A 9,683-nucleotide genomic window follows, 5' to 3' on the forward strand; every position below is an offset into this window, starting at 1 on the left:
CAATATTTTTGGGAGGGCCTGATGTTTTAAAGGCAGAGCAATGGTTAACTGTGATTGAAAGAATATTGAATTTCATGGGAGTTATCGGAAATGACTGGGAGGAATGTGCCACGTTTCAATTCTAGGAAGATGCTCTGGTGTGGTGGGAAATGGTGTCCCTTTCAAAGGATGTTACCAGAATGACTTGGGAAGAATTCTGGGACTTGTTTAATGCTAAATAATATAATGAGGCGGTCCGCAGTGCAAAGCAGAAAAATTTTGTTAAGTTGGTATAGGGCGAGAATATGTTAGTGACTGAGTATACGACCAAGTTTGATCGCTTGGTCAAACTAGCCTTAGGGATTATACCAACACACTTTAGTAAAAAGGAAAAGTACTTGACAGGATTGAATGCCAAGATTAAGCATGATCCAGTTATCACCACTAATGACACAACAACCTATGCTGAAATGGTTAACAAGGCCCTTCGAGCTGAAGGAGCAGTAAAATTTCTACAAGAAACATGTGAGGCTCCTGGTGCTGGTGGAACCACCACCCTCCCTATTTCTGGTCCTGGAACGGAGAGTGGTGATTCCACTATTGAGCAGAAGAAGAGAACTTTCCCACCTACAGGGAGTTCATGGCAAAACAAGAGGTTTGTGGAAACCAAAGTAAAGGGGGACGTCAGACCTACTCATATCCTGAATGCCCGCACTGTAAAAAACATCACCCTGGGACTTGTAACTGGAGGGCTTGTTTTTAGTGTGGATCAATTGGGAATCTCAAGAAGGATTGCCCTCAGTTGAAGAAAGAGGAACCCAAGCCAGAACCTAAACCTGCACCAACACGTGTATTTCCCATCACTTAGGCAGACGCTGTCGCCAGCCCTTCAGTGGTTACAGGTAAGCTCTTTATTAAAGGTTCACTTATACTGTATTATTTGAATTTAGAGCTCAAGCTCATATGTTGCAACAAGAGTTCTTAGTCAGCTTGGTAGGCCTAGTGATGTATTTGAGATGGGATTTGGAACCCTATTGCCTAATGGGGAATTAATTATTTCAAGAAAGTGGGTTAGATCTGTGTTAATCAGAATTGAAGGCAGAGAACTGAGTGTTGATCTCTTGGAGTTACCATTGGCCGAGTTCGATATTATACTCGGAATGGACTTTTTATCTAAATACTCTGCCAATATTGATTGCAAACGTAAAATGGTAATCCTCCAATTGGAGAATGAGGAACAATATGTTTTTTTTTGTTCAGTTCAAGGTTCTCATATCCCTAGAATAACAGCACTAAAGGCTATGGATTTACTACGCAGTGGATGTGTAGGATTTCTAACGGTTGTAATTGATTTTGGTAAATCTGTGTTGCTTAGACCTGCGGAGGTCAAAGTGGTTAAGGAATTCCTGGACGTGTTTCCTGAGGAATTACCAGGGTTGCCACCTCAGCAGGAGATAGATTTCATTATTGATCTGATACCCAGGGCAGAACCTGTTTCAAAAGCACCTTACCGCATGGCACCTGTAGAATTGAAAGAACTAAAGATACAACTCCAGGGGATGCTGGATCTAGGGTTCACTTGACCTATAGTGTGTCACCTTGGGGAGCACTAGTTCTGTTTGTAAAGAAGAAGGATGGGACTCTTCGGATGTGTATTGACTATTGGGAGCTGAATAAAATAACTATTAAAAAAAATACCCTTTGCCTAGAATTGACGATCTGTTCAATCAACTTCAATGCAAGATAGTATTTTCTAAGATTGATTTGAGATCTGGTTATCATCAATTGAGAATCCGGGAGGACGATATTCCGAAGACAACTTTCCGGACCAGTATGGCCATTATGAGTTCTTAGTTATGTCATTTGGGTTAACAAATGCTCCAGCAGCCTTTATGGATCTCCTGAATAGGGTATTTAAGGATTTCCTCGATAACTTTGTAGTTGTATTTATCGACAATATTCTTGTGTACTCTCAGTCGGAAGCAGAACATGAGCAGCATCTTCGTATGGTTTTGTAACGACTCAGAGATCATAAACTCTATGCAAAGTTCAAAAAGTGTGAGTTTTGGCTGTCACAAGTATCTTTTTCGGGACACATTGTTGAAAAAACGGGATTATGGTAGACCCAGAGAAGATTAAGGCAGTAAAGAATTGGCCTAGACCGCAAACAGTTACTGAAGTTCGAAGTTTTCTCGGTTTAGCAGGCTACTATCAGCGTTTTCTAGAAGGATTTTCCAAGATTGCAATGCCATTATCTGAGTTAACTAGCAAGAATCAGCGGTTTGTATGGTCAGATAAATGTGAGAAAAGTTTCCAAGATTTGAAACAACGGTTGATTACAGCTCCAGTCTTAGCCATGTTGTCTGATCAAGAGAAGATTGTAGTGTACTGTGATGCATCCAAATAGGGTTTGGGTTGTGTGCTAATGCAAGCGGATAAAGTCATAGCTTATGCTTCATGACAATTGAAAGATTATGAGTAGCGCTATCCAACACATGACCTAGAATTTGCAGCAGTGGTGTTTGCCTTGAAGATTTGGCGACACTACTTATACGGTGAACGTTGTGAGATCTATACTGACCACAAAAGTCTCACGTACTTTTTCACTCAGAAAGATCTGAACATGCGACAAAGGCGGTGGTTAGAGTTAGTGAAAGATTATGATTGTGAGATCCTATATCATCATGGGAAGGCAAATGTTGTGGCAGATGCCTTGAGTCAGAAAGGGCCTGATCAGACTTTCAATATGGTAATGATTTCCCCTCAGCTAGCCTCAGATATGTCTAGGGAAAATATTGAGTTTGTGATCGGGAAATTATATAATTTGACACTTCAATCAGACTTATTGGAAAGGATTAGAATGGAGAAACTAGAAGACCCTGAACTGCTTAAAACTTGAGAAGATGTCTTAGTAGGAAAAGCTAAGGACTTTTCGATCTTTAGCAGTGGGATGATGTTGTTTAAAGCTCGAGTGTGTGTTCCGAGAAACATTGAACTTAAGAAAGAAATTCTGGATGAAGCTCACACTACCCCCTACTCATTGCATTCAGGAACCACAAAGATGTATCAAGATCTGAAACCATATTTTTGGTGGTATGGGATGAAAAGGGATGTGGTAGACTATGTCACTAAATGCTTAACCTGACAACAAATTAAAGCAGAACATCAGTGCCTAGCAGGATTATTTCAGCCATAATCACTTCAAGAATGGAAGTGAGAAGACATTGCGATGGATTTTGTGGTTGGTTAACGCAGGACCACAGGATTGTACGACTCTGTTTGGGTCGTAGTGGACAACTTTACAAAGTCAGCACATTTTTTTGCCTGTAAAGATAACATATACAGTAGATCAGTATGCTAACTTGTATGTGAAAGAGATTGTTCGCCTTCATGGGGTACCAAATTCTATTGTCTCGGATAGAGACCCTAAATTTACATCGAAGTTTTGGATGAGTTTGTAGAAGGCCATGGGAACTAGTCTGAAGTTCAGCACGGCCTTTAATCCTCAAACAGACGGGCGATCCGAATGAACTATTCAGATACTTGAAGACCTGCTACGAGCTTGTCTCATGGATTTTGGTGGATCATGGAGTAAATATTTGCCTCTGATTGAATTCTCCTATAACAATACCTATCAAAGTACCATAGGAATGGCTCCCTTTGAGCTACTCTATGGCAAGAAATGTCGCTCCCCAATTCATTGGGACGAAACCGAAGAATGGAAATATTTAGGCACTGAGTTGGTCCAGAAAACAAATGAGGCAATAGATAAGATTAAAGCTTGGATGCTTGCTTCATACAGCAGATAGAAAAGTTATGCAGATTTGAAGCTTCGAGATATTACATTTCAACTAGGAGATCATGTTTTCTTACGTGTATCACCAATGAAAGGCATCAGGCACTTTGGAAAGAAAGGCAATGTAACACCCTAACTAACATAGGCGTATTACGTGATTTTTAAACATGCTGTGCAGCTCGTTGCTAATCAACGAGGTTTATGGAAAACGTGATTAATTAAAATTTTTGCTTTTTAATTAACTTATAAAATAATATTACAAAAGGCTCGGGATCCCGATTACAAAATCATTTACAAAAAGAGTTAACTGTTTATACAAAATAATTGTCGCCTAGCGACTAGTTACAAAATCAGCCTTGCTGTCCCGAGGATCATACTCTCCAGGCCTAACCGCCCCGACATGTACAACCTTCAGAAGCTCGCTCACGGTCCATCAGCTTTAGCCTTGCCTTTACCTACACATAAACGTAGAACTGTGAGTCGACAGACTCAGTAAGAAAAGCATAAAAATATTCATACATAAAACTCGGTCATGATCAGACGCCCATACCCCTGATCATAACCCTAACTGCCGTGTCCAACACGATACTGAGTCCCACTACTGCCGTGTCCAACACGGTACTGAGTCACTACTGCCGTGTCCAACACGGTACTGAGTTCTCAACGTTCATAGGGACGGTACTATTGACACGTAACAGCCTGATCGGTCGAACCGGTCATACTTCGGCTTCTGGTCATACTCCAGCCTATACCGACGTGTTACTATATCCACCTGATCGGTCGAACCGGTCATACTCCGGCTGCTGGTCATACTCCAGCCTGTATCGACGGGATACGTCAATAGTGCGGAACCACCAACCAAGTGTCAGCCTGATCGGTCGAACCAGTCATACTCCGACTGCTGGTCATACTCCAGCCTGTACCGACGTGACAGGGTTGGATGGTTCGAAGCCAACATACATAACTAATGTAATCTAACAGGCTTCCTACATGCACGCTAAACATGTAATCTACATATGCATACTGTTATACTAATCTTACCTGGATTCCGAATTCAGGTGTGCCGGTCAACCTGACTGGAACTAAAACTGCACGGCGGATTACAGGCTCCTAAACCATAAAAATCACAACACTATAAGTGACACGCTAAATCACTTCCCGGGGACTTAAACTAGGAACTAAAAGTTTCCCTATCGATAAAAAGCATGGCAATACCCCCTAAAACATAAAATCGAGGAAATCTAGGGTTTCAGAATTTTCCCCAACCGGCAGACCGGTTGCCCAACCGGAATTTTGGTTCTGGGAAAATTCAGAACCCCATCTGGAATTCCGAATGCACAACCGGAATTCCGGTTCCTCGCAGGCAGCAACATCAAAAATTCATATCTTGCACAAATCGACTCCAAATCAAATGAAACCTTCCAGACCTGTTCTATATATCCCCTAGAACATTTCTAAAGCTTCAAAACCACCCAGAAAGCACAATAGCAAAAATCACCATTAAAGCTCAAGCTTTGAGTTCTAAACTCAAACTTGAGTAAAATCACCTAACATGCATTCAATCTACGCTTCAAACTCATAATCAAGCTAATAACAACTTCAGAAACTAGAATCTAACTCATGCAAACACAACAGCCACCAAAACCTCCATTTTTCTTTGAAAACCCAAGCTTTTACATAAAAATCTATCCAACTAGAACAAGGAATTCAAGCATGCAATTCAATCTAATTAAACCTACTTAACTCAACATTTTAATCAAGGAAACAACAACAACAATTACAGTAGTAACATCATGCATAACTCATATTATTTTCATCATTTTTTCCAAGAAACAAAGGAGAAAAAGCTAGAAATCACATACCACAACAAGAGATCACAATTTAGGATGAAGCTATCTTGAAAATCAAAAGAAGAATCCAGCCCTAGAATTCCAAGCCTTGGCCGAAAAGAGAGAGAGAGCTTGAGAGAGTTTTGTTTTGAAATTTTTCTTTAATTTTTTCTAAGTGTTGATTTTTGAAAAAAGAAATAAAAGCCACATAGCATATATCACTCATTTCAGCCAAAAAAACAAATAAAATAACATTTATTTTCAATTAATAAAATCACTAAAGACAAAAATATCATTGGGGCGAAAAGACCATTTTGCCCCTCCACACCTAAACCACATAATTAACACTAAAGGGGTATTTTTGGGAAATTCTAAATTTTCCCGGCCATTCCCGACATTCCCAATTTCCAATAAACCGTCCCAACTATTAACATACTATGTTGTGATTTCTACTGAGCCAAACATCGAGTTCCAAAATACCTGGCACCGGAATGCAAAATTATGCAAAGTACTACATGACATAAAAATGCATCTCTGAATTCAATAAATAACAGTATAATAAATTATTTAAATAGCTATAAATAATTTTCATAATTAATCATAATTAACTGCTAATTTCCAAATTAAACTAAGCGGGCTTTACAACTATCCCCCCCTTAAAAGGATTTCGTCCCCGAAATCTAACCTGAATAACTCTGGATATTGAGCTCTCATATCTGACTCTAGCTCCCAGGTGGCTTCCTCCACCTTGCTGTTTCTCCAGAGAACTTTGACCAATGCTATGGTCTTATTCCGAAGGACTTTATCCTTTCTATCCAGGATCTGCACTGGCTGTTCCTCATAAGTCATGTCTGGCTGCAGCTCAAGGCTCTCATAACTGAGTATATGAGAGGGATCTGAAACGTATTTTCTCAACATCGAGACATGGAATACGTTATGAACTGCTGATAAGGCTGGAGGCAATGCTAACCGATATGCCACTTGACCTATCTTCTCGAGAATCTCGAAAGGTCCTGTAAATCTAGGGCATAACTTGCCTCTTTTCCCGAAACGTTTGATCCCTTTCATCGGAGATACCCGCAAAAACACATGGTCCCCTACTTGGAACTCAACATCTCTGCGTTTCGGATCTGCGTAACTCCTCTGTCTGCTCTGTGAGGCAAGCATTCTAGCTTTTATCTTCTCTATTGCCTCATTGGTCCGCTGCACTGACTCTGGACCTAAGTATTTCCTCTCCCCTGTCTCATCCCAGTGAATGGGAGATCTACATTTCCTACCGTATAACAGTTCATAGAGAGCCATCCCTATCGTACTCTGGTAACTGTTGTTGTAAGAAAATTCTATCAACGGTAGATACTTATTCCATGAGCCTTTGAAATCCATAACACAGGCTCACAACATGTCCTCCAATATCTGAATTGTCCTTCGGACTGCCCATCTGTCTGAGGATGGAATGCTGTACTAAATTTCAGCTTTGTACCCATTGCTCGTTGCAAACTCTGCCAAAATTTGGAGGTGAACTTTGGATCTCTATCCGAAACTATAGACTTCGGTACCCCGTGAAGTCTTACTATCTCTCTGACATACAACTCTGCCAACTAATCCACTGAAAATGTTGTTCTAACCGGCAGAAAATGAGCAGATTTCGTGAATCGATCCACCACTACCCAGATGGAATCATACAAACCCGTGGTCCTAGGTAACCCGACCACAAAATCCATCGTGATATCTTCCCACTTCCATTCTGGTAGGGTTAAAGGCTGCAACAACCCTGCTGGTCTCTGATGCTCAGCCTTAATCTGCTGACAAGTGAGGCATCTCGATACGAATTCTACCAAATTCTTCTTCATACCGCTCCACCAGAAGTACGGTTTCAAATCTTGGTACATCTTAGTGGTGCCGGGATGCAGAGAATACGGGGTAGAATGAGCCTCCTCAAAGATCTCATTCCTAAGTTCCACACTATTCGGGACACAAACCCTAGCTTTATACAAAAGCATCCCGTTATCTGACACTGAAAAGTCCTTGGCTTGACCAGCCAACACCTCATCTCTGATCTTCACTAACTCTGGATCCGTCATCTGAGCGACTTTTATTCTTTCCAACAGATCAGATTGCAGCGTTAAGTTGTGAAGCTGACCTACCACAAACTCAATGCTGGATCTAACCATATCCTCTGCTAGCTGAGGAGAGATCTGAATCATACTAGCTACTTGCCCGGGACCCTTTCTGCTCAGGGCATCGGCCACTACATTGGCCTTCCCGGGGTGATAGAGGATCTCACAGTCGTAATCTTTCACTAATTCCAACCAACGCCTTTGTCTCATATTTAAATCTTTCTGAGTGAGGAAATACTTGAGACTTTTATGGTCGGTATAGATTTCACACTTTTCCCCATAAAGGTAATGCCGCCAAATCTTCAATGCGAAAACTACCGCGGCCAACTCTAGGTCATGAGTCGAGTATCGCTGTTCATAATCCTTTAACTGTCGGGAGGCATAAGCGATAACCCGATCGGCTTGCATCAACACACACCCCAAACCCTGTTTGGATGCGTCACAATAAACTACGAACTTCTCCTTGTCTGAAGGCAAAGCTAGCACTGGAGCGGTAATCAACCTCCGCTTTAGCTCCTGAAAACTAGCTTCGCACTTGTCTGACCAAATAAATCGTTGATTCTTCTTTGTAAGCTCGGTTAGGGGCATTGAAATTTTTGAAAACCCTTCCACGAACCTACGGTAGTACCCAGCTAATCCCAAGAAGCTTCTGATCTCTGTCACTGTCTTCGGTCTCGGCCAATCCCTGACGGATTCGATCTTCCCGGGATCCACCTTGATCCCATCTTTGCTCACAATGTGCCCTAGGAAGGACACCTGAGATAGCCAGAACTCACATTTCTTGAACTTGGCATAAAGCTTATGTTCTCGAAGCCGTTGCAGTACCATCTGAAGATGTAACTCATGCTCCTCTTCTGATTGAGAGTACACGAGGATGTCGTTGATAAACGCAATCACACAGATATCGAGGAAATCCTTGAATACTCTATTCATCAAGTCCATGAATGCTGCAGGAGCATTGGTTAGTCCGAACGACATAACCAGAAATTCGTAATGTCCATACCTAGCGCGGAAAGCCGTCTTCGGAATGTCCTCCTCTCGGATTCTCAGCTAATGATAACCCGAACGGAGATCAATCTTAGAAAAGACCGTCTTCCCATGAAGCTGATCGAACAAATCATCGATCCTAGGTAATGGATATTTATTCTTCACCGTCAGCTTGTTCAATTCTCTATAGTCGATGCACATCCTCATAGATCCATCTTTCTTCTTGACGAATAAAACCGGGGCTCCCCAGGGTGACACACTGGGCCGAATAAACCCTATGTCAAGCAACCCTTGGAGCTGAATCTTTAGTTCCTTAAGTTCAGCTGGAGTCATTCTATATGGGGCTTTGGAAACCGGTTCCACCCCTGGTGCCAAGTCTATCACAAAGTCAATCTCCCGCTGAGGTGGTAACCCTAGAAGTTCTTCGGGAAAAACATCCAAAAATTCCCGAACCACCTTGATGTCCTCTGGCCGAATGGTATCTGGCCGAGTGGTGTCCACCACCACGGCCAGAAACCCTAAACAACCGCCATGCAATAAATCTCTAGCTGACATGGCCGAAATCACCGGGATCCGGGATCCCTGAACTGAACCAACAAACACAAATGGTTCTTCACTTTCCGGTTAGAAGATCACCATCTTCCTTTTACAATCAATGCTCGCCGAATATTTAGATAGGAAATCCATTCCTAAAATAATATCGAACTCTACTAAATTCATCTCCATCAGATCAGCACTTAACTCCCTACCATCTATCCTGATCGGCATAGACCTAATCCATCTGTTGGAGATAACCAACTCTCCGCCAGGTAATAGGGTTCCAAACCCTGATTCATATCTATCGTACGGTCTATCCAATTTACTAAAGACTCTGGCCGCCACATAAGAATGTGTAGCCCCAGAATCAAACAACACTGAGTAAAGCGAGTTATTAACAGAAAGCTGACCTGTGACAACTGATGGGCTGGCATCTGC

The sequence above is a fragment of the Cannabis sativa genome, chromosome X, assembly GCF_029168945.1.
Source record: "Cannabis sativa cultivar Pink pepper isolate KNU-18-1 chromosome X, ASM2916894v1, whole genome shotgun sequence".
Classification (NCBI taxonomy): domain Eukaryota; kingdom Viridiplantae; phylum Streptophyta; class Magnoliopsida; order Rosales; family Cannabaceae; genus Cannabis; species Cannabis sativa.